Source organism: Mustela nigripes, chromosome 17, assembly GCF_022355385.1.
Source record: "Mustela nigripes isolate SB6536 chromosome 17, MUSNIG.SB6536, whole genome shotgun sequence".
Lineage (NCBI taxonomy): Eukaryota > Metazoa > Chordata > Mammalia > Carnivora > Mustelidae > Mustela > Mustela nigripes.
This window is the reverse complement of record NC_081573.1, coordinates 15,974,557-16,000,865: the sequence shown is the minus strand read 5'-3', so window position 1 is coordinate 16,000,865 and position 26,309 is coordinate 15,974,557. Positions and strand designations below refer to the sequence as shown.

The 26,309-nt window shown below is 41.3% G+C and overlaps 1 long non-coding RNA gene across 1 annotated transcript in view; it reads right to left on the bottom strand.

Moving 5' to 3' along the window:
* LOC132005622 (uncharacterized) overlaps positions 1 to 24,024 on the bottom strand; it is a 38,502-nt gene extending 14,478 nt beyond the window's left edge. Inside the window, exons 1-2 of the long non-coding RNA XR_009400856.1 lie at positions 23,946 to 24,024; positions 17,262 to 17,483 (exon numbers count right to left, since the gene is read on the bottom strand). This is a non-coding gene — a long non-coding RNA (uncharacterized LOC132005622). The remainder of the gene's footprint in view (positions 1 to 17,261; positions 17,484 to 23,945) is intronic.
* Positions 24,025 to 26,309: the final 2,285 nt, after the last annotated feature.

Below are 26,309 nucleotides of genomic sequence, written 5' to 3'. Positions count from 1 at the left end.
AAAAGAAAAGAGAAAGGACCCAAATAAAATCATAAATGAAAGGGAAGAGATCATAACCAACACCAAAGAAATACAAACATAAGAACATATTATGAGCAACTATATACCAGCAAATTTGACAATCTGGAAGAAATGGATGCATTCCCAGAGACATATGAACTAACAAAACTGAACCAGGAAGAAATAGAAAACCTGAACAGACCCATAAACAGTAAGGAGATTGAAGCAGTCATCAAAAACCTCCCAACAAACAAGAGCCCAGGGCCAGACGGCTTCCCAGAGGATTTCTACCAAACATTTGTTTTTAAGATTTTATCTATTTATTTGACACAGAGAGAGAGATCACAAGTAGGCAGAGAAACAGGCAGAAGGAGAGGGGGAAGCCAGGGAGCAGAGAGCCTGATGCGGGGCTCAATCCTAGGACCCTGAGATCATGACCTGAGCCAAAGACAGAGGTTTAACCTACTGAGCCACCCAGGTGCCCCTCTACCAAATATATAATGAAGAATTAATACGAGGAGGGAGACAAGATGGCGGGGGAGTAGGAGGAGGCGCCTTTTCAGCCCATACCCCAAAGTGAGCTGATAACCTACCAAAGAACTCCGATCAGCCATGAAATCAGCCTGAGATCAGAATTATACACGTCTGGATCTCTACAGGGGCAGAAGACGCCAGTGGGCAGGTAAAGCAGAATGGGAACGGTGGACTGATATTGGAAGATAAACAAAAGGGGGAAAGAGCCACCAGAGGCGACCAGTTGGAAAGTAATACCCCAATATGAGCGAGAGTGCCCTGCGTCTGGGGACCAGCATTAACTTGGAGACTGGTTGAAAGCACTCCAAAAGAGCAAAGGATCGCGGGGGAAATTGTGGGAATCGGGAATCGGGGTAGCTAGGGACAGGGACTTAAGTCCCGGGTCCCAGAACAGCCTCCCCGGCGCTGAGGCAGAGAGTGCGGTGGAGAAACCAGCTCTTAATCCCTAAGCTGCCAGAATGCGTGGGTTCTAGTTCCTGTAAGGGGATCGGAGCCACGCCGGTTGGCAGAACACGAGAGCCCTACCACAAAGCTTGAGATACGCACACACGTCCCCCATGCTCCCCTGAGTTACAAAGGCCCGGCCGGTGCTCTTTGACCCGCGCCATTGTTTCAAAGCCTAAGCCGTGTGCCCCAAACTCTCCCCTTACAGAGGTGCGCAAAAGCCCAGCCTGGTGCTTACAGACCAGCACCCCGATCTCAGTGTCTGAGATGCGCACGCAACTCACAGCCGCCCCTGAAAGAGGTGCTCACAAGCCGGGCACTCTTAGACCCAGCAAGACCAGTCACTCCCAGCCCATGCCAGCGGCAAAATTTCAGTGTGCAATTGCTGCTTGGAACCTCTCTGGCGGTCGGGAGCTCCCAGACAGCCGCGACTGCCTTGGCTTTGGGTACAAGCAAAAGATCCTGCGCCCCCAGGGTCTGCAACTTGGAACCTGCTCTGCCAGCGGCAAAGGGGAATTTATTTAGGCTGTGCACCCAGACTGAGGCTTCTCTCTGAGAGGGAGATCAGGGTGCGGTTTGTTTTCCTCTAAAACTACAAAAACCATCAAAGACGGCCAAGGTGAGAGAAAAAAAAAAAGTGAACAAGCATAAAAACCGCCAGAGAACAAAAGCCTGAAAAAAAAACAGTTTCCTCAGAGCCCAACCCCTTGAGGGGGGTGGGAGGACTTAACTCAGGAAACATCATTGACTGATAACCCACGTGGCAGGCCCCTCCCCCAGAAAACAAACCAAGAAAGAGAGAAAAAAAAAAGAGAGAGAGAAAAAAGGACTAAAAGAGAACAACCACTACTTCATAGGAAAACTTGTATTGTTCACTCGTTCCCACTATTCCGGTTCTTTGTTTTGTTTTGTTTTTTAACACATAGGTAATTTTTTTTTAACCTATTTACCGTCACAGCGAGTTGTACAGTGCATCAAATTCCATAATACCTTTCTTTTTTTTTTTTTTTTGAGGAAGGCTTTTCTCATTTTTTTAAATTTTTTATTATTTATAAACATATTTTTATATGTTTATACAGGTCTGTGAATCACCAGGTTTACACACTTCACAGCACCCACCAAAGCACATACCCTCCCCAATGTCCATAATACCACCCCCTTCTCCCAAACCCCCTCCCCCCAGCAACCCTCAGTTTGTTTTGTAAGATTAAGAGTCACTTATGGTTTGTCTCCCTCCCAATCCCATCTTGTTTCATTTATTCTTCTCTTACCCACTTAAGCCCCCATGTTGCATCACCACTTCCTCATATCAGGGAGATCATATGATAGTTGTCTTTCTCTGCTTGACTTATTTCACTAAGCATGATACGCTCTAGTTCCATCCATGTTGTCGCAAATGGCAAGATTTCATTTCTTTTGATGGCTGCATAGTATTCCATTGTGTATATATACCACATCTTTTTGATCCATTCATCTGTTGATGGACATCTAGGTTCTTCCATAATACCTTTCTAACCTGAACTTTTTGATACATACACATATGTTTCTTTTGCATTTTTATTTTTTGAATTCCTTTTTAAAATTTTAGTTTAGTTTAGTCTAGTTTATTCCTTTTTATTTTTATCCTCTAATATTCATATAGAGTTAAACTTCAAAGTAATGGGTAAACCAATTTTTAATCCCCTTTATCTTAGGAAAGTTGAGTCCTTTAACAAAGATATCAAGATACATCCAGGAAGAATCAAAACAACCTTCCTCGCACACACTGAGAATTTATAAGAACTCTCCCATCTTCTTCGTCCACCAGTATTTCTGTGTTTTTTATGTTTGTCCTGATAGCATATAAATTTTACACTTGTGGTTCTTTTTGACGAGGTTCTTTCTTTATTTGCATATTTTGACGAGGTTCTTTCTTTATTTGCATGTATATATATTTTTTTCTCTTGTCATATACATGTATCAGTCTTTATCTCTTTTTGTTTGTCTACTTCATAAATCTTACCTTGGGGCCCATCCGGGCTGAACCTTCTTTTTCATCTTCCCTATCTTTCCTGTCTCTCTCTCTCTCTTTTTTTTTTCCTTCTTTTCTTTTTTCTTTTCTTTTGTCTCTCGTTTGGGTGGGGAATCCTGATTGCTCAGAAGTGTTCCAGGGTGCACCTTGACTGCACCACAGTTGATACATCCAGCTACATCTGTTCAGTCATCTCCCACCAAAATGACTAGGAGGAGGAATGCCCAACAGAAGAAAAATACAGAGGATGGACCTTCTGCAACAGAGCTAACAGATATCAACATAGACAATATGTCGGAAAGAGAATTCAGGCTAACAATTATCCAGGCAATAGCTAGGTTGGAGAAAGCCATGGATGACCAAACAGAATTGATTAGGGCTGAACTGAAAGCGACCAGACAGGATGTTCACAATGTTAGGGTGGAGCTTAAAGCTACCAGGGAGGAGGTTCACAATGCTCTCAATGAGTTCCAATCTAATCTAAACTCTCTCAAAGCTAGGGTAACTGAGACAGAAGATAGAATTAGTGATCTGGGAGACAAAAAGAGAGAAAGGATCAGGAGGAAGCCTGGAACAAACAGCTTAGAAACCACGAAAACAGAATCAGGGAAATAAATGATGCCATGAAGCAGGGGGAGGAGAAAGAAAAGTCTAGAAGATATAGTAGAACAAGTCCTTCATGAAAATTTTCCCAATCTCATGAATGGAACCAGCGTTCATGTACTAGAGGCTGAACGGTCTCCACCCAAGATTATACATTCCAAAAAAACATCACGACACCTGATAGTCGAATTGAGGAATTATACTTGTAGGTATAATCTCTTGAAAGCCGCCAGGGCAAAGAGGCTCCTTACTTACAGTGGGAAGCCCATCAGAATAACGTCAGACCTGACCACAGAGGCCTGGCAAGCCAGAAGAGGCTGGCAAGATATATTCAGGGCACTAAATGAGAAGAACATGCAGCCAAGAATACTTTATCCAGCAAGACTGACATTCAAAATGGATGGAGAGATAAAGAGTTTCCAAGACCGGCAAGGCTTAAAAGACTATGCAACCACCAAGCTGACACTGCAGGAAATATTAAGGGGGGGTTCTATAAAAGAGGAAAAATCCTAAGAATAGCATTGAACAGAAATATAGAGACAGTCTACAGAAAGAAAGACTTCACAGGTAACTCGATGTCAATAAAAATGTATCTATCAATAATCACTCTCAATGTGAATGGCCTAAATGCACCCATAAAATGGCACAGGGCTGCAGATTGGATAAAACGACAGGACCCATCCATATGTTGTCTACAAGAGACCCATTTTGAACCTAAAGATACATGCAGACTGAAAGTGAAGGGATGGAGAAGCATCTTGCATGCCAATGGGCCTCAAAAGAAGGCTGGGGTAGCGATTCTCATATCAGATAAATTAGACCTTAAACTAAAGACTGTAGTCAGAGATACAGAAGGACACTAAATAATCCTTAAAGGGACTATCCACCAAGACGATCTAACAATTGTAAATATCTATGCTCCCAATATGGGAGCAGCCAATTACTTAAGAAAACTGTTAATCAAGATAAAGAGTCATATTGATATAAATACAGTAATCGTAGGAGATCTTAACACACCTCTCTCAGAAATAGATCATTGAAACAGAAAATCAATAAAAATAAGAGCATTGAACGACACATTGGACCAGATGGACCTCATAGATATATACAGAACATTCCACCCTAAAACAACAGAATACTCATTCTTCTCAAGTGCCCATGGAACCTTCTCCAGAATAGATGCCATACTGGGTCACAAATCAGGAATCAACTGATACCAAAAGACTGAGATCATTCCCTGCATTTTCTCAGATCACAATGCTTTGAAACTGGAGCTCAATCACAAGGAAAAGTTCAGAAGGATTTCAAACACCTGGAAGCTAAAGACCACCTTGCTTAAGAATGCTTGGATCAACCAGGAGATCAAAGAAGAACTGAAACAATTCATGGAAACCAATGAGAATGAAGACACTTTGGTCCAAAACCTATGGGATACAGCAAAGGCGGTCCTAAGGGGGAAATACATAGCCATCCAAGCCTCCCTCGAAAAAATTGAAAAATCCAGAACACACCAGCTGTCTCTACACCTTAAAGAACTGGAGAATCAACAACAAATCAAACCAACTCCACACATAAGAAGGGAAATCATCAAGATTAGAGCTGATATCAATGAGGTAGAAACCAGAGGTACAGAGCTGATATCAATGAGGTAGAAACCAGAGATACAGTAGAACGTATCAATGAAACTAGAAACTGGTTTTTTGAAAGAATCAATAAGATCGATAAACCATTGGCCACACTAATCCAAAAGAAAAGAGAGAAAGCCCAAATTCATAAAATTATGAATGAAAAGGGAGAGATCACAATGAACACCAAGGAAGTAGAAACAATCATCAGAAGTTATTATCAACAGTTATATGCCAATAAGCTAAGTAACCTAGATGAAATGGATGCATTCTGGAAAACTATAAACTCCCAAAATTGAACCAGGAAGAAAATGACAACCGGAATAGACCAATATCTAGTAATGAGATTGAAGCGGTGATCAAAAACCTCGCAAAAAAACAAGAGCCCAGGACCTGATGGATTCCCTGGGGAATTCTACCAAACCTTCAAAGAAGAAATAACACCTATTCTCTTGAAGCTGTTTCAAAAAATTGAAGCAGAAGGAAAACTTCCAGACTCTTTCTATGAAGCCAGCATTACCCTGATCCCCAAACCAGGCAGACCCTACCAAAAAGGAGAATTTCAGACCAATATCACTGATGAATATGGATGCTAAGATTCTCAACAAGATCCTAGCAAACAGGATCCAACAGCACATTAAAAAGATTATCCACCATGACCAGGTGGGATTCATCCCTAGGCTACAAGGATGGTTCAACATTCGCAAATCAATCAATGTGATACAACAAATTAATAAGAGAAGAGAGAAGAACCACGTGGTCCTCTCAATTGATGCAGAAAAAGCATTTGACAAAATCTAGCATCCGTTCCTGATTAAAACGCTTCAAAGTATAGGGATAGAGGGAACATTCCTGAACCTCATCAAATCTATCTATGAAAGACCCACAGAAAATATCATCCTCAATGGGAAAAAGCTTGCAGCCTTCCCATTGAGATCAGGAACAAGGCAAGGATGCCCACTCTCACCACTCTTGTTCAACATAGTATTAGAAGTCCTAGCAACAGCAATCAGACAACAAAGAGAAATAAAAGGTATCCAAATTGGCAATGAAGAAGTCAAACTCTCTCTCTTCGCAGATGACATGATTCTTTATATGGAAAACCCAAAAGACTCCACCCCCAAACTACTAGAACTCATACAGCAATTCAGCAATGTGGCAGGATACAAAGTCAATGTACAGAAATCCGTGGCTTTCTTATACACTAACAATGAAAATACAGAAAGGGAAATAAACCTAACCAAAGAGTTAAAGGATCTTTACTTGAGGAACTAAACACTCATGACAGAAATTGAAGAAGAGAATTCCATGCCCTTGGATTGGAAGAATAAACATTGTTAAAATGTCTATACTGCCTAGAGCAATATATACTTTTAATGCCATTCCGATCAAAATTCCACTGGTATTCTTCAAAGAGCTAGAGCAAATAATCCTAAAATTTGTATGGAATCAGAAGAGACCCTGTCGCTAAGGAAATGTTGAAAAACGAAAATAAAGCTGGCGGCATCACGTTACCTGATTTCAAGCTTTTACTACAAAGCTGTGATCACCAAGACAGCATGGTACTGGCATAAAAACAGACACATAGACCAGTGGAACAGAGTAGAGAACCCAGATATGGACCCTCAACTCTATGGTCAATTAATCTTCGACAAAACAGGAAAAAATATACAGTGGAAAAAAGACAGTCTCTTCAATAAATGGTGCTGGGAGAACTGGACAGCTATAAGTAGAAGAATGAAACTCGACCATTCTCTTACACCGTACACAAAGATAAACTCAAAATGGATAAAAGACCTCAACGTGAGACAGGATATCAGCCACAGCAACTTCTTTCAAGATATGTCTCCAAAGGCAAAGGAAACAAAAGCGAAAATAAACTTTTGGGACTTCATCAAAATCAAAAGCTTCTGCACAGCAAAGGAAACAGTCAAGAAAACAAAGAGGCAACCCACGGAATGGGAGAAGATATTTGCAAATGACAGTACAGACAAAAGGTTGATATCCAGGATCTATAATGAACTCCTCAAACTCAACACACACGCAACAGGCAAACATATCAAAAAATGGGCAGAAGTTATGAACAGACACTTCTCCAATAAAGACATACAAATGGCTATCAGACACATGAGAAAATGTTCATCGTCACTAGCCCTCATGGAGATTCAAATTAAAACCACAATGAGATATCACCTTACACCAGTTAGAATGGCCAAAATTAAGAAAACAGGAAACAACATGTGTCGGAGAGGATGTGGAGAAAGGGGAACCCTCTTCCACTGTTGGTGGGAATGCAAGTTGGTGCATCCTCTTTGGAGAACAGTGTGGATATTCCTCATGAAATTAAAAATAGAGCTTCCCTATGACCCTGCAATTGCACTCCTAGGTATTTACCCCAAAGATACAGGTGTCGTGAAAAGAAGGGCCATCTGTACCCCAATGTTTATAGCAACAATGGCCACGGTCGCCAAACTATGGAAAGAACCAAGATGCCCTTCAATGGACCAATGGGTAAGGAAGATGTGGTCCATATACACTATGGAGTATTATGAATACCCACCTTTTGTAGCAACATGGACGGGACTGGAAGAGATTATGCTGAAATAAGTCAAGCAGAGAGAGTCAATTATCATATGGTTTCACTTATTTGTGGAGCATAACAAATATCATGGAGGACAAGGGGTGGAGAGGAGAAGGGAGTTGGGGTAAATTGGAAGGAAAGGTGAATCATGAGAGACTATGGACTCTGAAAAACAATATGAGGGGTTTGAAGTGGCAGGGGGGTGGGAGGTTGGAGTACCAGGTGGTTGGTATTATAGAGGGCATGGATTGCATGGAACACTGGGTGTGGTGAAAAAATAATGAATACTGTTTTTCTGTAAATAAATAAGTTAATTTATAAAAAAACATTATGCACTAAAAAAAAAAAAAGAGGGCACTTGTGAGGAGCACTGCGTGTTACACATAAGTGATGAATCACTAAACCCTACTCCTGAAACCAATATTACACTATATGTTAACTAACTAGAATTTTAAAACTTTTTAAAAATAAAGATGTGATTGATGTGTATATGCCCACACACGGTGGAATATTCCTCAGCTATTTAAAAAAAGAATAAAATCTTGCCATTTGCAATGACATGCATGGAACTATAGAGTAGTATGCTAAGAGAAAGACAAATACCATATGCTTTCACTCATATGTGCAATTTAAAAAATAAAACAAATGAGCAAAGGGGGAAAAAAGGAGCCAGGCAAACCAAGAGATGAACTCTTTAACTATGGAGAACTGAGGGTTACTAGAATGGAGAAGGTTAGGGGGATGGGTTATATAGGTGATGGGGACTAAGAAGTGTACTTACGATGAGCACCAGCTGTCGCACATTAAGTGCTGAATCACTAAACTGTACATCTGAAACTAATGTTACACTGTATTTTAACAAACTGGAACTTAAATAAAAACTTTAAAAAAAAAAGATATGGTATATACACAAGGGAATTTTACTCAGCCATAAAAAAGAACAAAATCTTGCCATTTGCAACAACATGGATGAACCTCAACATCATCATGTTAAGTGAAACCAGGTAGACAGAGAAAAAGAAATACCATATAACTTGACTGATTTGTGGAATCTAAAAATGAAACAAACAAAAAATAGAAGCAGACTCACAAATAAATATAGAAAACAAACTGTATTTGGCAACTGCCAGAGGGGGAAGTGGAGATGGATAGGCAAAATAGGTAAAGTAGATTAAGAGGTACAAACTTCCAGTTACAAAATAAATAAGTCATGAAAATGAAAAAGTACAGCATAGAGAACATAGTCAATGATATTGTAGTAAGTTTGTATGGCGACAGATGGTAACCACTTATTGTGATCTTTCATAATGTATACTGTCAAATCACTATGTTGTACATCTGAAACTAATAATTATCAACTACACTTCAACTAAAAAAATACAAAGCACACAGTGCTAAATTCAAAGAGGAAACTGATGTGATTCACATTTTCAAGAAGTGAAGCAATGAGAATTTAATACGGAATTTTCAAAAAGATTTTAAAATTAAAATTAAAAAAATAATTTTTACGAAAAAAATTTTAAGGCTGTTTTCTATAACATTTATAAGCTTTTTCATCAGTCTTTCATATAACACAAATATACACACAGTGAAACAAACTAAACCAGCACTTACTTCATATCTATTGTGATTCACGTATTTATTTTTTTTATTTTTTTAAAGATTCCATTTATTCATTTGACAGAGAGACATCACAAGCAGGCAGAGAGTCAGGCAGAAAGAGAGGAAGGGAAGCAGGCTCTCCGCTGAGCAGAGAGCCCGATGCGGGACTCGATCCCAGGACCCCGAGATCATGACCCAAGCCGAAGGCAGTGGCTTAACCCACTGAGCCACCCAGGCACCCTGATTCACGTATTTAAAGACACATTTTTTTCACATTTAAAGATATCTGAAATTAGGATTCATTTAAGGCCAATGGTATGTGATAGTTTAAGTAGCAGTGATTTTTCCTCATGATTTTTCTTTCTCAAAGGTACAAAAATAAATGGTGCATCACGCTGTCGATGGCATCTTAGTTTCAATAAAATATTATATTGGTCATCAGTAGTAATATTACTATGTGGAAGAATTTATGCTGGCCAAGAGCTAAATAGGGAGACAGGATGTTTGCAAAAACACTTAGATGAATAAAAATAAAAATTTTTTAAAAGTTTAAAATGTCTATTAAGCAGTATTCTTGTGTAAAGTGAAAGCAACAAAAACCGAGATATTTGTGTTTTATTTATTACAAGGAGACACTTAAACTTAAGGACACAGTGAGTTTGAAGGGATTAGAGATGGGATAAAAGGGAATTCTGTGGACCTGAGTTTTGATAAAAATTACATCTCTGTATTTCTTTAAGACTTAGAGAGTGTGTGAGCATGTGTACCTGAGCTGGAGGAAAAGTGGGGGGTAGGGATTGGTAATCTCAGGGTGACTTCTCTCTGAGCCCAATGTGGGCTTGATCCAACGACCCTGAAACCAGGACCCAAGCTGAAAGCAAGAGTCAGATGCTTAACTGACTGAGCCACCTGGGGGTCTCGTGTTTCTTTATTTTTTAGATATGTTACAAACCAGCATGTATAATCTCAATGAAATTATTTTCAAGGCCAAACTTTACTATGATAAATATTTTTAATGCAGGAGAAGGCTTTGAGAGGGAAAAAAAAGTACCTGTCCTAGCTCTGGAGAGGGCATGAAGCCTTCTCTGAGTAAATACAGACAGACTAAACCCCATGTGAACTCAGAATAGAGTAACAGACATTTTAATTTTGAACAAAAGGAAACTTATGTACAGTGTCATAGAAGTGGCAGAATGAATAGGGATTGTGCAGACCAAGGAAATCACATGGAGAGATAAGCTTAAGTAATCAGCAGCCAGATTATCAAACAGTTGGTATATCACAGAGAGAAGCTCAGGCATCATCCAATAAGCAACAGGAAATGATAAGAGATTACACAGGACAGTGACTGTTAGGGACAGATTTTTGTACTGTGAAGTGGGAGTGCTTCTATAACAAAAGCCTAAAACTTGGTTATGGACAAGAGGCTGGAATATTCTTGAGGCGCATGTTAGAAAAAGCCTCGATGCATTAAAGAAACTACTGGTAGAAAGATACAAATTGAAAGTGGTGCTCTAGAAAACTGGAAGAATGGTGATCCTTGTTAGGAAGTGACAAAGAACTTGGCTGAACTGTGTTCTAGTGCTCTGTGGAAGGCAGAACTTGTGACTGGACAACCTTGGATATTTAGCTAAGGAGATTTCTAAGGAAAGTATTAAAGGTGCAGTGCAGCCTGGTTTCATATTGCTTATTGTAAACTGCAAGAGGAGAGAGGAGAGACAAACTGAAATTGTTAAGCAAAAAGGAACAGAACTTGGGAGGAGTCAAGATGGTGGAGAAGTAGCAGGCTGAGACGACATCAGGTAGCCGGAGATCAGCTAGATAGCTTATCTAACCATTGCGAACACCTACAAACCCAACAGGAAATCAAAGAGAAGAGCAACAATTCTACAAACATAAAATCTATCACTTTCTGAAAGGTAGGACCTGCGGAAAAGTGACTCCAAAGTGACGGGTGGAAGGGCCTCTTAGCCAGAGTGAGCCATTTTGTTGTTTATGCAGTAAACTTAGATTGACCCTGCCCCCCCAGAGGAACATACTTAGAAACAAGTCTGGGAAACCAGAAAAATATGATTGACCAGCCCCTGATAACACAGCCCATATACCAGGACGTGTCAGGTCAGGGGGAGGTAAGAGAACCCAGAATACAAGGATGAGCCAAGCCAGGTGGAAACATCCAATCAGGAAAGCACTTCCCTAACCACCCAAGAATGTGGGCCCTGCATTTTAGACCCGAAGACACCTCCAGATTTAAAGTGAGGGGGTGGAAAACAACTTAACATGCTAATGGACATCAGAAGAAAGCTGGGGTGGTAATCCTTATATCAGATCAATTAGATTTTAAGCCAGACTATAATAAGAGATGAGGAAGGACACTATATCATACTCAAAGGGTCTGTCCAACAAGAAGGCCTAACATATTTAAATATCTATGCCCCTAACATGGGAGCAGCCAACTATATAAACCAATTAATAAAAAAATCAAAGAAATACATCGACAATAATGCAATAATAGTAGGGGACTTTAACACTCCCCTCACTGAAATGGACAGATCATCTAAGCAAAAGGTCAACAAGGAAATAAAGGCTTTAAATGACACACTGGACCAGACGGACATCACAGATATATTCAGAACATTCCATCCCAAAGCAACAGAGTATACATTCTTCTCGTGCACATGGAACATTCTCCAGAATAGACCACATCCTGGGTCATAAATCAGGTCTCAACTGGTACCAAAAGATTGGGATCATTCCCTGCATATTTTCAGACCACAATGCTCTGAAGCTAGAACTCAGTCACAAGAGGAAATTTGGAAAGAACCCAAATACATGGAGACTAAAAAGCATCCTTCTAAAGAATGAATGGGTCAACCAGGAAATTAAAGAATTGAAAAAAATCATGGAAACAAATGATAATGAAAACACAACAGTTCAAAAAATGTGGGACACAACAAAGGCAGTCCTGAGAGGAAAATATATAGTGGTACAAGCCTTTCTCAAGAAACAAGAAAGGTCTCAAATACACAACCTAACCCTACACCTACAGGAGCTGGAGAAAGAACAACAAAGAAAGCCTAAACCCAGCAGGAGAAGAGAAATCATAAATATCAGAGCAGAAATAAATGAAATAGAAACTAAAAAAACAATAGAACAAATCAACGAAACTAGGAGCTGGTTCTTTGAAAAAAATTAGTAAGATTGACAAACCCCTGGACAGACTTATCAAAAAGAAAAGAGAAAAGACCCAAATAAATAAAATCATGAATGAAAGAGGAGAGTTCACAACCAACACCAAAGAAACACAAACAAGTATAAGAACATACTATGAGCAACTCTATGCCAACAAATTCGACAATCTGGAAGAAATTCATACATTTCTAGAGACATATAAACTACCACAACTGAACCAGGAAGAAATAGAAAACCTGAACAGACCCATAACCAGTAAGGAGATTGAAACAGTCATCAAAAATCTCCAAACAAAAGTCCAGGGCCAGATGGCTTCCCAGGGGAATTCTACCAAACATTTAAAGAAGACTTAATTCCTATTCTCCTGAAACTGTTCCAAAAAATAGAAATGGAAGGAAAGCTTCCAAAGTCATTTTATGAGGCTAGCAACACCTTGATCCCAAAACCAGGCAAAGACCCCATCAAAAAAGAGAATTACAGACCAATATCCCTGATGAACACAGATACGAAAATTCCCACCAAAATACTGGCCAATAGGATCCAACAGTACATTAAAAGGATTATTCACCACCACCAAGTGGGATTTATTCCAGGGCTGCAAGGTTGGTTCAACATCCGCAAAACAATCAATGTGATACAATACATTAAAAAAAGAAAGAACCAGAACCATATGATACTCTCAATAGATGCTGAAAAAGCATTTGACAAAGTGCAGCATCCCTTCCTGATTAAAACTCTTCAAAGTGTAGGGATAGAGGGCACATACCTCAATATTATCAAAGCCATTTATGAAAAACCCACCGCAAATATCATTCTCAATGGAGAAAAACTGAAAGCTTTTCCGCTACGGTCAGGAACATGGCAAGGATGTCCGTTATCACCACTGCTGTTCAACATGGTACTAGAAGTCCTACCCTCAGCAATCAGACAACAAAAAGAAATTAAAGGCATCCAAATCGGCAAAGAAGAAGTCAAACTATCACTCTTTGTAGATGATATGATACTGTATGTGGAAAACCGAAAAGGCTCCACTCCAGAACTGCTAGAACTTGTACAGGAATTCAGTAAAGTGTCAGGATATAAAGTGAATGCACAGAAATCAGTTGCATTTATTTATACTAAAAACAAGACAGAAGAAAGAGAAATTAAGGAGTCAGTCCCATTTACAATTGTGCCCCAAACCAGAAGATACCTAGGAATAAACCTAACCAAAGAGGTAAAGAATCTATACTCAGAAAACTATAAAGTTCTCATGAAAGAAATTGAGGAAGACACAAAGAAATGGAAAAATGTTCCATGCTCATGGATTGGAAGAACAAATATTGTGAAAATGTCTATTCTACCTAAAGCAATCTACACATTTAATGCAATCCCTATCAAAATCCCATCCATTTATTTATTTATTTATTCATTCATTCATTCATTTATTTATTTGACAAAGAGAGATCACAAGTAGGCAGAGAGGCAGGCAGAGAGAGAGAGAGGAAGAAGCAGGCAGAGAACACAGGCAGCAACCTCTTTGACCTCAACCACAGCAACTTCTTCCTAGGAACATCACCAAAAACAACAGAAGAAAGGGCAAAAATGAACTACTGGGATTTCATCAAGATCAAAATCTTTTGCACAGCAAAGGAAACAGTGAACAAAACCAAAAGACAACTGACAGAATGGGAGAAGATATTTGCAAATGACATATCAGATAAAGGGCTAGTATCCAAAATCTATAAAGAACTTACCAGGGGTGCCTAGGTGGCTCAGTGGGTTAAAGCCTCTGCCTTCGGCTCAGGTCATGATCCCAGGGTCCTGGGATCGAGCCCCGCATCGGGCTCTCTGCTCAGCGGGGAGCCTGCTTCCTCCTATCTCTCTGCCTGCCTCTCTGCCTATTTGTGATCTCAGTCTGTCAAATAAATAAAATCTTTAAAAAAAAATGTTTAAAAAAAAAAACCAGAACTTACCAAACTCAACACCCAAAGAACAAATAATCCAATCAAGAAATGGGCAGAGGACATGAACAGATATTTCTGCAAAGAAGACATCCAGATGGACAACAGACACATGAAAAAATGATCCACATCACTCGGCATCAGGGAAATACAAATCAAAACCACAATGAGATACCACATCACACCAGACAGAATGGCTAAAATTAACAAGTCAAGAAATGACAGATGCTGGCGAGGATGCGGAGGGAGGGGAACCCTCCTGCACTGTTGGTGGGAATGCAAGCTTGTGCAACCACTCTGGAAAACAGGGCGGAGGTTCCTCAAAAAACTGAAAATAGATCTACCCTAAGACCCAGCGATTGCACTACTGGGTATATATCCTAAAGATACAAATGTGGTGCTCCAAAGGGGCACGTGCACCTGAATATTTATAGTAGCAATGTCCACAATAGCCAAACTAGGGAAAGAACCTAGATTTCCAACAACAGATGAATGGATAAAGAAGATGTGGTATATATACACAATGGAATACTATGCAGCCATCAAAAGAAATGAAATCTTGCCATTTGCGACGACGTGGATGGAACTAGAGAATATTATGCTTAGCGAAATAAGCCAATCGGAGAATGACAACTATCATATGATCTCCCTGATATGAGGAAGTGGAGATGCAATGTGGGGGGGGTTGGGGGTAGGAAAAGAAAAAATGAAAGAAGATGGGATTGGGAGGAAGACAAACCATAAAAGACTCAATCTCAAAAAACAGACTGAGGGTTGCTGGGGGGAGGGGGGACGGGAGAGGGTGGTGGGGATATGGACATTGGGGAGGGTGTGTGCTATGATGAGTTCTGTGAAATGTGTAAACCTGGCGATTCACAGACCTGTACCCCTGGGGATAAAAATACGTTATATGTTTATTTAAAAAATAAATAAATTTTAAAATTTAAAAAAAAAAAAAACGGAACAGAACTTGAAGATCTGGAAAATCCTCAACCTATCCTTATTGCCAAAAAGTGAAAATGTGTGTTCTGGAAAGAAGACCAAGAGTGTGGCTCAACAATTAGAGAGATTACTAATGGCTTTCATCAGGCAATTCAGTTGAAGTCAGGAATAGAGATGGGATTACACCAGCGGACACACTACCAGTTGGGTAGAAAATGGAATGGGATGAAGGAAATTTGCTGGATTTCTGAGATTCTACAGGACACGGCAATAGAGCCATCTGGCTTTGAATATATATATTAAAGAAAAAAAATGAGGTTCCAGTTCAGGATGGTAACCTTACATTTACAACTACAATAAATAAATTTCTTTTGAAATAGACTCAAAATATAGCTAAGTGACCCCACACATTGGGTGAAAAACAAAGAACCCACACTGGACCAAGTAGGAGAGCTGCGACACAATCTCACCATAAACCTCACCAAACACACAAACCACACACAAACCAAACACAGCAACCAAAATAAGGAGGGAACCTATAACTCTAAGCTTCTTCCTAAGGAGCAAATGATTTTATTTTATTTTTTATAAAGATTTTATTTATTTCAGAGAGAGAGCACAAGCAGAGACAGCGGCAGAGGGAGAAGGAGAAGCAGATTCCCCACTGAGCAGGGAGCCCGAAGCTGGGGCTCAATCCCAGAACCCTAAGATCATGACTGGAGCCAAAGGCAGACATGTAACTGACTGAGCCACCCAAGCACCCCAAGCAAAGGATTGTAACCCCACATCTGGAACACCAACTTTTCTTTTTTTAAAAGATTTTATTTATTTATTTGAGAGAGAGAGAGAGAATGAGAGAGAGAGAGACAGAGGATGAGAAGGGGAGAGTCAGAGAAGCAGTCTCCCCACTGAGCAAGGAGCCCGATGTGGGACTCAATCCTGGAATTCCAGGACCATGATCTGAGCTAAAGGCAGTCATTTAACCAACTGAGCCACTCAGGTGCCCCTGGAACACCAACTTTTAAGACCTACACCTAAGAGCCAAGACCCCAAAAGTTTTGAAACCAACCAAGCTTTTGTCCATGAGACTCCTGAGGCTCTAACAAACAGTTCTTCAAGGGCTTGGTCAGATGTACCATTTACCCTCACAGAGCCCAACACAAAGGCAGATGATTGAACTGCAACCATTCTTTCCGTGAAAGAAAACTGTTTATCTTAAAGCTTTATCCTGTGGGGCAGGTTATTTTACCCATGTTTAGGGGCCTACATTACTCTCCAAATGTCAGTAAAACCTCTTGCTCAACGAGACCTCAACAGTTATTTTGTATGGTACTTTCTTGAGGCACTGACAATGACTAGAACATTCCCACCACCAGGCCAGAAAAACCCTGACAGCAACTGGAATGTCTAGAACATACCTCACTCATACCCTTCCCTGGCCATGACCACTTACCAACCCCCACGCATAATCATGATCTGCTCTCTTGCACATACCCTCCCAATCTCACCTTATAAAAATCGAGGTGTCAATCTTGCAGGCAGTTTGATTGCTGAGGCCTGAACCCGCCACCTGCCCCAGCTGCTGGCACTCCAACAAAATTTCTCCCTTTCTCTTTGCCAAACCCTCATCTCTAGAGTTATTGGCTGCTCTTGCAATGACTTTATCCAAGTTTGTTCAGCAACAGTGTTGGCAAACCCAGCCAGGAGTTATGCTGGGATTGGTCCCTCCCCTTCGGAATTCTCCAGGATGGAGCAGTTAGCCACAGCAGTGCACCAAGACTTACCATTCATTTCCTGAATCAGTGGCTGTGACAGATCGTTCAGTAACACAAAGACTGTGAAGCCCAGCAGGTACCATCTTCATACTGTTCCCTCTGCCTTGATTAGGGTCTCTGCAGTCTCCTGGAAAGGAGCCTGGGCACACCCAAGTCCCAGTTTCTGTGGGTGCCACCAGGGAATACCAGGGCTCTGGTGGCCAATGAGGCTTACATCCAGGGGTCCCAGAACTGTAAAAAATAGAGAAAGAGATCTTAAGGAGCTATCCCCCAACCAGGACACATCCAGATAGGCAACAGACTACACCTCCCAGACTTTCTGTGAAAGAGGCCTAACAGCTGATCTTCATAGCTGTGACCCAAAGGCCAGGCTTCTGATTAAATACACACCTAGGCACCAATCCTCTCCAGAGATCAGGAAGGCTGGTAGGTGTCAGCTCCATGCTCTCCCTCTGCTCCACCCCAGGTCAGCACTGTCTACAGGAAAGAAGCTAGTGAACATATCTGGCACCTTGGCTTTCATGGCTGCTTCCTCTATCACCTGCCTCTGATGGCCTGGAGGGCTTGTGTTCAAGGGTTCAACAGTATAGCAGCAAACAAAGAAACAGTTCTTAACTAACCATCCCCCAGGGCTCAGTGCAGAAAGAGCAGACAGAATTACCCATCTCTGGGCGCCTGGGTGGCTCAATGGGTTAAGCTCAGGTCATGATCTCAGGGTCCTGGGATTGAGTCCTGCATGGGGCTCTCTGCTCAGCAGGGAGCCTGCTTCCCCCTCTCTCACTGCCTGCTACTCTGCCTACTTGTGATCTCTCTCAAATAAATAAATATAACCTTAAAAAAAAATACCCATCTCCCAGTCTTCTCCTGAAAGAGTAATATTTGCATACTTTAAAAGCTACTGCCTGAAGGTCTGGTTTCCAATCTTCCACTTTGGATCTCTGATGAGTGTTGGCACACCCTTAACTACTGGGAGTGAATCTGGTAACCAAAGATTTAACAGGGCAGATGAGCAGAGCTAGGTCTCTTTTATCCAAATCGGCTTGTTCTCAGCATGCTCTCTGCCACCATGTTTTTATAAGAGAACATTCTTGCCTGATACCATGATAAATAAGTGTTGATTTAGTTGTTTTGCAGAGACTCAATTAATCTTCAAGAAGCCAGACAGAACTGGTGAGAACCACTCACCTCTGAACACAACAAAATGAAATTAAACTTCCTCTATTTCATTTTATTTTTTTTTAAAGATTTCATTTATTTATTTGACAGAGATCACAAGTAGGTAGAGAGGCAGGCAGAGGCGGGGGGGTGGGGCGCTGGGGAAGCAGCCTCCCTGCTGGCAGAGATCCTGATGTGGGGCTCAATCCCAAGACCCTGATATCATGACCTGAGCTGAAGGTAGAGGCTTTACCCACTTAGCCACCCAGGCACCCCTCATTTTCTACTTAGTAGCTTTACCTGACTTTGAGTCACATAACTCCTCTACCATTTACCCAGACCCCTTTCCACTGCCTTAAAAATCCTCAACTCTCCCGGGCACATGGGTGGCTCAGTCAATTAAGCATTAAATCTTGATTTTGGCTCAGGTCATGATCTCAGGGTCATGAGATTGGGCCCCATGTCAGGCTCCATGCTCAGTGTGGAGTCGCTAGGGATTCTCTTTCTCCTTCTCCCTCTACCCCTCGCCCCCCACTCACTCTATCTTTCTCTAAAATAATAAAATCTTTTTAAAAAAATCCTTGACTCTCTCCCTTCCAGGAGTCAGATTTAAGGCTTGCTCTCCTGTTTCTTCATTTGACTTCCTCTTTTATAAACCCTTTCCTTACTGTACACTCCATATCTAACCGATTGTCTTTTGCTGTGCATTGGGCAGACGAATTTGGGTTCAGTTACAGGAGCCACTAAGAACAAAGTAAGCTACTTGGATAATAACAAAAATTTGAGACAACTAAGAGCTAGGGTATGGTTGAACAATGTTTCATATCACAAGAGACTTAATTCAGATGTAAGGACACACACAGACTGAAAATGAAGGGATAGAAGAAGTATTCCATGCAAATGAAACCAAGAGAAAGCTGAAGTAGTGGTATTTACATCAGACAAAATAGACTTTAAGACAAAGAAATAAGAGACAAAAAGGTCATGTAACAAACAATAAAAAGGTCAGTTCAACAAGAGAATATAACATTTGTAAATATTTATACACCCAAAATAGAACACATAAATATACACAGCAAACATCAGCAGACCTAAAGGGAGAAATAGACATCAATCAGTAATAGTAGGGGTATTATACCCCTACTATTTCATCAATGGATAGATCATTCAGACAAAAAATCAATAAGGAAAAATGGGCCTTAAATGAAATGTGAACAGAAAGAACTTGTGAAACATCAGAGATAAAGCAGATGGCATGGTATGACGTGCCATTGTAGGTACTTCATAAGTGTGAATTCCTCCAACCGTTCCCCCACAAAAACCACCAAGTAAAAAATAGTATCTATGTGCAGATATTTGTTTTATAATATATTTTAAAATACTTTTTGCCATAAATACAATTTAAATACAAGTTAATTTCTGGAGAATTCTGGTTCATCACTGTGAACATAATCTAATATTTTTCCTAATGACTTTTAAAAAAAATTCTTCTGTGATTATGGACTCTGAAAAACAATCTGAGGGGTTTGAAGGGGCGGGGGGGTGGGAGGTTGGGGTACCAGGTGGTGGGTATTATAGAGGGCATGGATTGCATGGAGCACTGGGTGTGGTGAAAAAATAATGAATACTGTTATGCTGAAAATAAATAAATTTAATTAAAAAAAAAAACTCTGTAATCTGGTTCAGGGTCCAAGTCCCTACTCCGTTGTGTTGGGTATACTTGGGCCCAAGCTTAAGCTTGTCAAATAAACCCTCGTGTGATTGAAAAAAAAAAAATCTTCTGTGATTGATTTCAAAAAATAGGAAAAAAATTTAAATATCTACCTATGTCAAGAGAATGAGAAGGGGTGCCTGGGTGGCTTAGGTCATGGTCTCAGGGTCTCTGCCTACTTGTGATCTCTCTGTCAAATAAATAAAATCAGATCACAAGTAGTTAGAGAGGCAGGCAAAGAGAGAGTAAGAAGCAGGCTCCCTGCTGAGCAGAGAGCCGGATGTGAGGCTTGAGCCCAGGACCCTGAAATCACGACCTGAGCTGAAGGCAGAGGCTTTAACCCACTGAGCCACCCAGGCACCCAATAAATAAAATCTTTAAAAAAAAAAAAGAGAGAGAATGAGAAAACAAGCTATAGACTATGAGAAAATATTTGCAAAAGATATAACTGATAAAGGAGTTATCCAAAATATACAAAGACCTCTTAAAACTCAACAACCTGATTTAAAAATGGACAAAAGATATGAACAGACACCTCACCATAAAAGACATATAGACGATAAATAAGCATATGAAAAGATGCTCCACACCATATGTCTTGGGGGAAATGAAATTTAAACAAAATACCACCACACACCTATTAAAATGGCCAAAATCCAGAACACTAACAAATGCTGAAGAGGATGTAGAACAGGATCTCCTACACATTAATGGTGGTAATGCAAAACGGTACAGCCATTTGTAAGTTTGGCAGTTTCTTACAAAACCAAACATACTCTTAACAATTCACAATCCTTGGTATTTACCAAATGAGCTGAAAACTTATGTCCACACAAAATTCTGTACACAGATATTAACAACAGCTTTATTCACAACTGCCAAAACTTAGGAATAGCCAAGATGTAATTTAGTAGGTAAATGAATAAACAGGTACATCCAGACAACAGAATATCATTCAGCACTAAAAAGAAAGATACTGTCAAGCCATGAACAGACCTGCAGGAAGCTTAAATGCATATTATTAAGTGAAAGAAGCCAATCTTAAAAGGCTACATGCAGTATAATTTCAACCATAGGACAATGTGGAACAAACAAAACCATGGAGACATTAGAAAGATCAATGGTTGCCAGGGGTTGGGGGTGGGGGAGGGATGAGTAGGTGGAGCACAGAGGACTTTTAGGTCAGTGAAAATACTCCACATGATACTGTAATAATGGATACATGTCACTATACACTTGTCCAAAACCTGTACCACTGTAAGACACAAAGACTGAACTCTAAAGTAAACTGCAGACTTTGGGTAATATGATGTGGCAATGTAGGTTCATCCACTCTGGTGGATGATGTTGATAATGGGGGAAGTTGCGCATGTGTGGGGGCAGGGGGCATATAGGAAATCTCTGTACCTTCCTCTTAATTATGTTATGTACCTAAAACTATTATAAAAAGTGAAGACTTTTTTTTAATGTACCTAGGATTTTTAAAATGTTTTGTGAAAGTTTTCAAATATACAAAGGAAAGCAATGAACAAGCATATAATCATCACCTATATTTAATGACTGTTCATATTTAGTGAGTACCATATTTGATTTATGTATATTGCTGAACTACTTTAAATCAGATATGATGACATATAGCTCTAAATAGTTCGGGTTACATCTCTAATGAATGGCACCTCACAAAATGACACCACACTTAACAAAATTAACATAAGTCCTTAACATCATTTAATATCAAGTCTGTGTTCAACTGGAATTGTGAATAATTAAATATGATTTTAGCTATGCTTTCACTGTAGGATGCCAATTTAGGGCAAGATTAAAGGCGTTCTTAACACTTTGGGGGGTTTTATGGACTGAATGTTTGTCTTTCCAAAATTCACTTGTTGAAATTTAATGCCCAATATGACAGTATTTGGAGGTGGGGGCTTTGGGAGGCAATCATGCCATGAGGGTAAAGCAATTATGCCTTATGAATGTCACTGATTGGGTGCCTGGGTGGCTCAGTGGGTTAAGCCGCTGCCTTCGGCTCAGGTCATGATCTCAGGGTCCTGGGATCGAGTCCCGCATCAGGCTCTCTGCTCAGCAGGGAGCCTGCTTCCTCCTCTCTCTGTCTGCCTGCCTCTCTGCCTACTTGTGATCTCTCTGTCAAATAAATAAATAAAATCTTTAAAAAAAATGAATGTCACTGGTACTTTTATAAGACAACAAACAGACCAGAGCACTCTCTTTGGGCTATGTGAGGATAAAGAAGGTGCCAGTCTGCATCCTGTAAAGAGGGTCCTTACCAGAACCCAACCATGCTAGCACCCTGAATCTGGCTTTCAGACTTCCCTAAGTCACCCACTTTATGGTATTTTGTTACAGCAGTCTGAGCTAAGACAGGAGTTATATATCTCTTTTGGAATCTAACCGTGTTCCCTAGAAAAACAGCTAGGCCTCAATATGCAACGCTGTACAGACAACTCACTGTGCATACACTGAGTTCATGAACCTCTAGGAACCCATCCAGGGAGTTCCCAAACTTCAGGTTAAGGAAATCAGCTCCTTACTTGCAACTTGTAACTGTCCATTGGGCCACACCACACCCTGATGGAAAGTGTGCTGTAAAGACTGACCTAGAATCCCAGACTGCTCAACTTTAAACCAGACCCTTCAGGAATAACAGTAAACCTTGTGCTTCATCTCCCCTCAGTTCTCTGACCGAATTCCTATCCTGCTGACCCATATCTCTGCTAAAGGCCTCAATCACAAACCTTTTAAATTCCTCCTGATGCAGATGCCCCCTATCAGGTATCAGGATCTCCCTTCTGTTGGGGCCCATTCCATGTTAAACCCCTAGGGCCTGCCTGGGCCTGCTTAGCCAGAGTGACTCCATGTTGCCTAGATAGCCATTTCGTTGCCTAGGTAGCCATTATGTTGTTATGTTGCCTAGGTAGCCATTTTGTTATTTAATAAATGCCTCAGCAGTTAGTGATATCAGTTCCGGGTCACAGTCGCTAAAACACACACCTAAAATAAGGCCAGACAGGTAAAAGACATCCAATCAGCCAAAGCCACATACGTAGAGGTCTGCGGTTGTGCCCTATAAAAACTAGCCTGTAAGACCAATGGGAGTCGCTCTCTTCAGAGGCGGCCCTGGCAGGTCAGTCTGACTTCTAATGCTTGGCATAGAATAAGGCTTTGCATAACTTTCACTTTGTCTCAGTCTCGTTCCTTTGATAACGGACCCAACACCTTCTGGTCTTAAAAACTGCTATGTATGATGTAGGCAATGTTACTGTATTTCATCAAGTTGAATATACCATTGGTTAAAAAAAAAAAAAAAAGACATCCCAATTTCAGAAATGTTAAGATGCAAATGAACATGTCAGTCTTAGAACCTTACAGATTGATAAAATGGTTGGTAAACAGCTCCTACACCAACCATCCGCCAAGTAAAGAATGGAGAGAGACCAAGGAGGAAAGTGGGAAGTGGTGGGTGCCCAGGTGGCTCAGTCATTAAGCCTCTGCCTTTGGCTCAGGTCATGCTCCCAGGGTCCTGGAACTGAGCCCGAGATCAGGTCCCGGGGGAAAGCCTGCTTCTCCCTCTCGCACTTACCCAGCTTATGTTCCCTCTCTTGCCCTGTCAAATAAATATAAAAAATATTTATAAATATAAAAGCATTTCTTTAACCCTCCTGCCCCTTACTCAGTTCTCGCAGTAGGAAGAACTTAAGACCAAATGCCAGAGAGCCTGTTAGGACAGCAAACTTTAAACAAAATACTGAGCTTAAGTCATGAAAAACAAGATGGTGTTTGAGGAAAGACGGAAGACAGCAATTCACCTGGGCCAAGACTTCAAGGCTTAAGTGGTGCAAACTTCCCTCCGCTCCATAGGTTAGTAGTACAGAGTTCTATGGTCTGGAGGAAGAAAAACGAGACAGAAGACTTGCAGCTTCCAAACACACATGATTTGAAACTCATTCTTGCTTCTCTGGCCATGACACAAGATTCTTTAGTCCCCGCAAAAACTCCAAAAGGCGGGGGTTCAGTCCCTCAGACACCAAAGAGAGCCTACATCCCTGGTCAAAATGGCTGTATTTTCCCACAGAACTTGCCTTGGGCTCTAGGAGTTTGAGTTCACGGCTTTCTCTCCTGAACAAGGGGTGAGAGCACAGCGCCGCACCACCTGGGAGGGCGCCGGGAGAGAAGCAGCGCGGATAACTCTCCCAGAAACCCGACAGAAACACTAATCAGCCGCCCACCCCTCCCACCTTAAGAAAGGCCGGCGCTGACGTTGCCACGTGCGTCACAAAACCCAATCGGGCCCCAGTGGCCTCTGGGAAATGTGGGGGCGGGGAATGGCTGGAGCCTATCCGGCTTGAAGGACTCTGGGACTCCTCCTTCAGGAGGGCGAAGCAGGTGCTCCCAGTTATCTAACCCGCGCAGGTGGCGGGCAGAGTCGGCCCTAGGGCCAAATTCCCTCCACCTCCGGTTCCCCCCGACGAGCTAGGGTTGGGACCTCAAGTGTTTTTGCACCGGAGAAGGAGTACTGAGGGGGTGGGGGGGAAGTGGTGGTGGTGGATGAAGGGCACCGAAATCAGAAGCGGAAAGGAATAAGCTCCAAAGTGTTTAAGAGGAGCATTTCTATGGACCCCTCCCTACCCGCGCAGCCCGGAGGTGCCTTTGTCTGGAAGCCCTGGCTGGGGGGTGGGGAGCTACTCCCAGGAGAGAGCCGCTCTAGGGATGCTCGTCCAAAGGTACCAGTGAGCCAAAGAGCTTGCAGGTCACGTTAATTTTGGCAGCCCTTTGCCTTATAACCTAGCTCAGAGGCATGGAGGTAACCTTTGGGAAACTCGGTTTTCCTGGTATCATTATGCCTCTCAGACCAGGCAGAACAGGATAAAGTTTTGTAAGAGCTGCAGAAACAGCAATGAAAAAAGTATCTGTCTCGGAGGAAGCAAAACTCCTGTCTCCCAGCTAGAAAAGCAGCAGTCGAGGAAACACTAGGCCAGGGCAAGCCACGATGCAGATACAGTTTTTCATGGATGCTGAGCTCCTGGTTGTGGGTGGGAGCATCCTGGAGACCTCCAGCAGCGAAGCTCACTAGGCTTTACCTAACCAGGTGTTACCCGAAGCAAGGCAATGGCTTCCTATGGCCGACACCCACTATATGCCCAACTTTTCTGCAAGAATTGGAAGTAGCCAGTCTATATCTTGGGACCAGAATAAGCTACATACCTGGATGGGTAGGAGAGAAAGGATTTCCTCCTCGATGACATTGAGGAGAAGGGGCTAGCAAAAGGGACAAAGAAGAAGAGGTATAAGTCATGGTGATTTCCAACCTTCATCATGGCACAAACAGAAAATGGTAACATTGGTATGGCACACTGGGCTTGTATAAGTTAGGGTGTAGATTAAGCTGATATAATAAAGACCTGAAAACGCAGTGATCTAAATATATATTTATTTCTCCCTCAAATGAGTCTAGGTAGGAGCAGTCCAAGACTGGTGGGGTAGCTCTGCTTTCCTGAACAAGTAATTTCCATCTTTGGGGAAAAGGGAGATGTTAAAATTCTCATGATCTCCCAGCCAGTAAAGCAGGCACAAAAATGATAATCGTCCCTATTTCTTTCATCTCATTGGCCAAATAAATTGGACTTGATAAAAATCAATAACTTTTGTGCATTAAAGGACATTATCAAGAAAATGAAAAGATAACCTACAGAATGGGAGAAAATCTTTGCAAATTTTGTATACAATAGGGTCTGGTATACAATGTATATAAAGAACTCTTTAAGACCCAACAACAAAAAGATAAACAGCCCAGTTAAAATTTGGGCAAAGACTTGAATAGACATTTCTCCACAAAAGATAGACAAATGGCCAACAAATATAGGAAAAGATATTTAACATCATCAGTCATTAGGAAAATGCAAATCAAAACCACATGAGGTACCACTTCACATCTATTCAGATGGCTTAATTTAAAAAAGAAATGTAAGCATTAGTGAGGGTGTGGAGAAGCTGGAAACCTTGTACAGTGCTGCTAGGAATCTAAAATGCTTCAGCCATGTAGAAAATAGTTGGCAGTTCCTCAAAAAGTTAAGCACGGGGCGCCTGGGTGGCTCAGTGGGTTAAGCTGCTGCCTTCGGCTCAGGTCATGATCTCAGGGTCCTGGGATCGAGTCCCACATCGGGCTCTCTGCT